Here is a 6,000-nt window from a genome sequence, read left to right as displayed (position 1 = left end):
ACCCTATTCAATTCTATGAAGGCTGAGTGAGGTGAGGAAGCTGCAGAAGAAAAGCCTGAATCTAGCACAGATTGGTTCATGAGGTTTAAGGAAAGAAGCCGTCTCCATCGTATAAAAGTACAAGTTGAAGCAGCAAGTCCTTGATGTAGAAGCTACAGCAAGTTATCCAGAAGACTTACCAAATGTAATTCACGAAGGTGGCAACACTAAACAGTTTTTCAGTGTAGGTAAAACAGTCTTATTTTGGAAGAAGATGCCATCTAAGATTTTCTTAGCTAAAGAGGAGTCAATGCTTGGCTTCAAACCTTCAAAGGACAGGCTGACTCTCTTGTTAGAAAGAGAAGTTGAAACCAGTGTTCATTCAGCATTCCAAAAATCCTACTAGGGTCCTTAAAAATTATGCTAAATCTACTCTGCCTATGCTCTACCAGTAGAGCAACAAAGCCTGGATGACAGCACATCTACTTACAACATAGTTTACTGAATATTTTAAGCCAACTGTTGAGACCTACTGCCCAGGAAAACAGATTGCTTTCAAAAGATTGCTGTTTATTGACAAAGCACCTGGTCATCCAAGAGTTCTGATTTAGATGCACTATGAGATTAGTGTTGTTATCATGCCGGCTAACACAATTTCATTCTGTAGCCTACTGTTGCTGCTGCTGCTGCTAAGTCACTTCAGTCGTGTCTGACTCTGCGACCCCATAGACAGCAGCCCACCAGGCTCCCCCGTCCCTGGGATTCTCCAGGCAAGAACACTGGAGTGGGTTGCCATTTCCTTCTCCAATGCATGAAAGTGAAAGTGAAGTCACTCAGTCGTGTCCGAATCTTAGTGACCCCATGGACTGCAGCCTACCAGGCTCCTCCATCCATGGGATTCTCCAGGCAAGAGTACTGGAGTGGGTTGCCATTGCCTTCTCCGCTTTAGGACAATATATAGCAGTTAAAAGTCTCTCGATCTCTCTGAAATGCTTAATAGGTTCTCCTGTTGCTGTTTTAAACTGTCTTTCTTTCCATATTGCAGCGTGAGCATATAAAGTCAAATAAGCATACTTAGAATCAGTGTAGATATTTACCTGCTGCCCTGTGCTTAACTCTAGAGCTCAGGTCAGAGCCACAAGCTCCGCTAACTGAGCACTGGTTCCCTGGGGGAGAGATTTTGCTTCTAAAACCTGTTCAGCAGTCACCACGGCATAACCTGCTCTACGCTTTCCATCCCAAACAAAAGAACTGCCATCTGTAAATATTTCCATGTCAGGATTGTCTAATGGAGTATCCATTAGATCTTCCCGAGCTGCATAGTTTAAAGTTAGAAATTGGGAACAATCATGATCAGGTGTTTCATTTTCCTTCTCAGGAAGGAAAGTGGCAGGATTTAATTTCCACAAACTTTAAGCTTAGCTACTGGTCCTTCTAACAACAATGACTGATCAAGGAATAATTTCAACTTTTAAGTTTTATCATTCAAGAAATACATTTTTAAGGCAATACTTGCTATAGATGGTGATTCCTCTGATGAATCTGGGCAACGTAAATTGAAAACTTTCTGGAAAGGATTCACCATTCTAGATGCCTTTATGAACATGGGAAGAGGTCAAAATATCAACATGCATGGGAGTTTGGAAGAAGTAGATTCCAGCCCTCATGGATGACTTTGAGGGATTCAAGACTTCCATGGAGGAAGTAGCTGCAGAGGTGAAACAGAATTAAAAATGAAGATGTGACTAAATCGCTGCAATCTCATAGCAAAACCCTTAACAGACAAAGAATTGCTTCCTATGCATGAGCAAAGAAAAGTGGTCTCTTAGGATGGAATCTACTGCTGGTGAAAATTCTGTGAAAACTGTTGAAATAACAGCAAACGACTCAGAATTTTACATAAATTTAGTTCATAAAACAGCAGCAGGCTTGGAAGGAAAGGCTAATTTTGAAAGGAGTTCTACTGTGGGTAAGATGCTATCAAATAGGACTTCATGCTACAGAGAAATCACTTGTCAAAGGAAGAGCTAATCAATGTGGCAAACTTTACTGTTGTCTTATTTTAAGAAATTACCACAGCCACCCATCCTTCAGCAGCCACAATTCTGTAAGTCAGCAGCCAACCCTGAGGCAAGACCCTATCTCAGCAAAAATATTACAACTCACTGAAGGCTCAGATGATCGCGAGCATTTTTTAGCAAAATAGTATTTTTTTAATTAAGGTATGTACATTTTTAAGATAATGCTATTGCACACTTAATAGACTACAGAACAATGAAAACATAGTTTATATACACTGGGAAGTTATAAAGTTCATGTGACTTGATTATAGCAATATTATTTTTATTTTGCTGGCCTGGAACTGAACTGCAATATCTCCAAGGTATGCCTGTAAAGCCAATTCTGAGTCATCTGGGTAGCTGTCATGTCCATGTAAAAACATGTATCTTTCATTTTGTGTCTTCAATATCATGTGCATATCTAGCTCCAAACAGCACTATTTTAATAATTGCAGGAACATGAGAAAGAACAGTAAATTATATATTCGTATCAAAGGAAGTGCGATTGAAATTATGGCAGGTCATATGAATGAAACTTATGTAGTAATCTGAGTGGACCAAGAGTTCATGAAGTTGAGTCATTTTACAAAGCACATTGTAGAAGAATACCATGAACTCAAAAGGACCAGTATTCATGTTGCAAGTAACAATTTGGGTTCAGCAAAATATTGTCTGTCACATGAAAGTAATGATGTTAGTATGAATTGTATTTATTGTTTTTGTATGGTTTTTGAAGTAATATTTCTTAAATTCTATCACATAACAATTAAATATCAGAAGGTTATACCTATTTTTATATCAGTATATATTGGTAGAAGTAATATTGCAATAACTTGTTTCAGTCATGGTGAGTTCTTTTTCTTCCTTTAATTTCAACATTAAGTTATTCTGTTAAGAGAATATGTACATTACTTAAACTTGAGAAGCACTGATGAAATATTGTTTGTATTTACTGAGAGACTGCTCTGGAATGGTTTGCTACAATCCAATATGAAGTATCACTCACTATGGCCCTCACCAAGCACTCATTGACTTCAAAGGAAGTACTTTTTTCTCTCACTCATTTTAATTCATCAACTTTATTATCAAATGATGCAGTAAACAGCATCATTGTCTTCCTCTCTGGGATTTCTTTATCCTGACCTCCACTTACTAGGTACCCATCTATACATAATCTATGCCTCCCCTGAACTCAAGAGAAAGGGGTGAGAAAGTTTGGGAGTAGGATATTTTAGTTTCCTTTTGCTGCCATAAACAAGTTACCACAAATCTAGAGGCTTATAAACAACACAAATATCTTCTAGTTCTAGAGGTCAGAAATCCAAAATGAGTTTCACTGGGCTGAAACCAGGTGTCAGCAGAATTGCATCCCTTCTCAGGACTGTGAGAAGAATCTGCTTCCTTGTCTTTCCCAGCCTCTCAAGACTCCTCACATTCCTTGGCTTGTGTCCCTCCATCACTCTGACCTCTGCTTAGATCACCAAGTCTACTTTTCTGACCTGGACCCCCCTGTCTCCCTCTTTCATTTCTAAGGACCCTTGTGATTACATGGGAACCATCCAGTAATTGTGGATAATCTCTCTATCTCAAGATCTTTAAGTGGATCACATCTGCAAAGTCTCCTTCACCACGTAAAGCAGCATATTCACATGTTCCTGAGATTAGGATGTGGAAGCCTTTCTGGCGGCACGATCCTGCCTAACACAGTGGGTATCAGTGTGCCAGCCAGTCTCAAGAGCAGAAGCTCTGATGGAGGAATCCAATTTGGAAAAGTGTGGGAACACATTCTCCAGAAACAAGAAAAAAGGGGAATGGACGTAGGTTAAGAAAAAGAAGTGTTATATGGACAACAAAGAGAAGGTTCTTTTTCTGAGGATTAAGGAACAGGTTCAGGATTTGAGAAGGGAGGAATGACTTGGAAATGTCACAGTGGGAGACAGGAAAATTTGCAACTAAAGAAGAAAAAGCAACTGCTTCCCCAGGGCTTATTTGAACAAAGACAGTTACCTGAGTAAGACATGGGGTCAGAGGTCACACCAATTACCATGTACATGAAGATGGCACTAAGGCAGTCAGTCAGTTCAGTCGCTCAGTTGTCTCCAACTCTTTGTGGCCCCATGAATCGCGTAACGCCAGGCCTCCCTGTACATCACCAACTCCCTGAGTCCACACAAACCCATGTCCATTGAGTCAGTGATGCCATCCAGCCATCTCATCCTCTGTCGTCCCGTTCTCCTCCCGCCCCCAATCCTTCCCGGCATCAAGGTCTTTTCCAATGAATCAACTCTTCACAAGAGGTGGCCAAAGTATTGGAGTATCAGCTTCAACATCAGTCCTTCCAATGAACACCCAGGATTGATCTCCTTTAGGATGGACTGGTTGGATCTCCTTGCAGTCCAAGGAACTCTCAAGAGTCTTCTCCAACACCACAGTTCAAAAGCATCAATTCTTCAGCACTCAGCTTTCTTTAGAGTCTAACTCTCACATCCATACATGACTACTGGAAAAACCATAGCCTTGATTAGACAGACCTTTGTTGGCAAAGTAATGTCTCTGCTTTTTAATATGCTATCCATAATAAGCTACCATAATAAGTTATGGTCATAACTTTCCTTCCAAGGAGCAAGCGTCTTTTAATTTCATGGCTGCAATCACCATCTGCAGTGATTTTGGAGCCCAAAAATATAAAGTCTGACACTGTTTCCACTGTTTCCCCATCCATGTTTCTGGTCCCATGAAGTGATGGGACCAGATGCCATGATCTTAGTTTTCTGAATGTTGAGCTTTAAGTCAACTTTTGCACTCTCCTCTCTCACTTTCATCAAGAGGCTTTTTAGTTCCTCTTCACTTTCTGCCGTAACGGTGGTGTCATCTGCATATCTGAGGTTATTGATATTTCTCCCGGCAATCTTGATTCCAGCTTGTGCTTCTTCCAGTCCAGCGTTTCTCATGATATACTCTGCATATAAGTTAAATAACCAAGTGACAAGATATAGTCTTGACGTACTCCTTTTCCTATTTGGAACCAGTCTGTTGTTCCATGTCCAGTTCTAACGGTTGCTTCCTGACCTGCATAGACATTTCTCAGGAGGCAGGTGAGGTGGTCTGGTATTCCCATCTCTTGAAGAATTTTCCACAGTTTATTGTGATCCACACAGTCAAAGGTTTTGGCATAGTCAATAAAGCAGAAATAGATATTTTTCTGGAACTCTCTTGCTTTTTCAGTGATCCAGCGGATGTTGGCAAATTGATCTTTGGTTCCTCTGCTTTTTCTGAAACCAGCTTGAACATCTGGAAGTTCATGGTTCACATATTGCTGAAGCCTGGCTTGGAGAATTTTGAGCATTACTTTACTAGCATGTGAGATGAGTGCAATTGTGCAGTAGTTTGAGCATTCTTTGGCATTGCCTTTCTTTGGGATTGGGATGAAAACTGACCTTTTCCAGTCCTGTGGCTACTGCTGAGTTTTCCAAATTTGCTGGCATATTGAGTGCAGCACTTTCACAGCATCATCTTTTAGGATTTGAAATAGCTCAACTGCAATTCCATCACCTCCACTAGCTTTGTTTGTAGTGATGCTTTCTAAGGCCCATTTGACTTCGCATTCTAGGATGTCTGGCTCTAGGTGAGTGATCACATCATCGTGATTATCTGGGTCGTGAAGATCTTTTTTGTACAGTTCTTCTGTGTATCGTTGCCACCTCTTCTTAATATCTTCTGCTTCTGTTAAACCCACTGCCAAAAGGGCCATCTAAATTTGTATTCAAATTTTACAAAGGAACCAAATAATGACATCAGAATTAAAGTGCTTCTACTAACTCTTTCTGTTATGCCATTGCTCCTCTTTTTCCTTGATTCCTATTAGAAAATTGACACCAATTAAGCTAGCATATGAAGGAGGGGGAAAAAAGATCAATCACAGGCCACACTGGAAATAAACCAACAAATAAGAAAACTTGAT

This window comes from Giraffa tippelskirchi, chromosome 9 (genome assembly GCF_054371585.1).
Source record: "Giraffa tippelskirchi isolate mGirTip1 chromosome 9, T2T-mGirTip1v1.2.pri, whole genome shotgun sequence".
NCBI lineage: Eukaryota > Metazoa > Chordata > Mammalia > Artiodactyla > Giraffidae > Giraffa > Giraffa tippelskirchi.
The sequence above is the reverse complement of the archived record's forward strand: the minus strand, read 5'-3'. Positions refer to the sequence as shown.